We start from the raw sequence: 1,391 nt of genomic DNA on the forward strand, positions 1-1,391 counted from the left end.
CAAGATCCACATCAGATTGACAGGAAGGATAAATGTGATTCAGAGCCAATCATATTCCTTTTGGTGATGTGTGCTCAGCTTTGTTATATCAGCAAAGGCAGCAGGAAATGCAAATCCTGAAGAGTTTTGATCGAGTAAAGAAGGAGAAAGTGTTGCCAGTGACAGAAGGGTCAGCAACCAGAGGAAACACATTTAAAGTAATTGACAAAAGAATTCGAGTTGTGATGAGGAGATTGTTTTTTCCGCAGTGTGTTGTTCTGGTCTGGAATGCAATCCTGAAAGGTCAGTGGAAGCAGATTCAATGTTAACTCTGAATGGAATTGGATATATACCTGACATGGAAAATCTAACAGGGCAATGGGGGAAAGGACAGGAGTGCGGGATGTGGGATTATATTATATTAGATTAGATTAGAGATACAGCACTGAAACAGGCCCTTCGGCCCACCGAGTCTGTGCCGAACATCAACCACCCATTTATGCTAATCCTACATTGCTACCAAACATCCCCACCTGTCCCTATATTTCCCTACCACCTACCTACATAAGTGACAATTTATAATGGCCAATTTACCTATCAACCTACAAGTCTTTTGGCTTGTGGGAGGAAACCGGAGCACCCGGAGAAAACCCACGCAGACACAGGGAGAACTTGCAAACTCCACACAGGCAGTACCTGAAATCGAACCCGGGTCCCTGGAGCTGTGAGGCTGCGGTGCTAACCACTGTGCCACTGTGCCGCCCTTAATAGAATAGCTCTGTTAAATATCAAGCAAATGCACAGTAAAAAGGTTCAGTGCTTGGACCTCAGTTATTTTCACTCTGTCAATGGCAGAGAAGGCTCGAGGAACCATGTGGCTACTCCTCATGTTCTTCCCAGTGTCCAGAATAAAGTGTAACATGACACTGATTTCCAGATGGCCGACACAAATGCAACGCACATCTTTTCTGAAAACATCACATTTAAAGTGAGAAACTAATCATAAGGCACGGACGGGGATAGAACCCGTGATCTTCAGTTTACGAAACTAACGCCTTACCACTTGGCCACCATGCCTTTTATTAATGGGCACCTGAGGCTCCAGAGGAGGATTTGTGATTCTTTTTCAATTTGGTTGAAACAGCATCGAGAAACATGCACAGAAATAAAGAGGGATTGTGGAATGGGTAACAGATCAGCCTCATTTACTTCATCAGCATCATGAAATCTTCATTCAGACGTTCCATTCCCATCCTCAGCTTTTCTCACATCTGTACAATAATATAAGAGTGGACATTGGGTTGTTACTGGGCAGATTATATAAATAGACTATGTGCATCATCACAGGAAGTGATGTAATATAATCTGTGTGGCACCTCATGGAGAGTTGTCGATGAAACCTTCAATGCAAG

General features: G+C 43.4%; 1 non-coding gene across 1 annotated transcript; it reads right to left on the reverse strand.

The window, feature by feature from the left end:
* Nucleotides 1-984: 984 nt before the first annotated feature.
* trnat-cgu (transfer RNA threonine (anticodon CGU)) lies at nucleotides 985-1,056 on the reverse strand. The gene has a single exon. It is a non-coding gene; the product is annotated as a tRNA-Thr (tRNA).
* Nucleotides 1,057-1,391: the final 335 nt, after the last annotated feature.

Source organism: Heterodontus francisci, unplaced genomic scaffold (assembly GCF_036365525.1).
Source record: "Heterodontus francisci isolate sHetFra1 unplaced genomic scaffold, sHetFra1.hap1 HAP1_SCAFFOLD_59, whole genome shotgun sequence".
NCBI lineage: Eukaryota > Metazoa > Chordata > Chondrichthyes > Heterodontiformes > Heterodontidae > Heterodontus > Heterodontus francisci.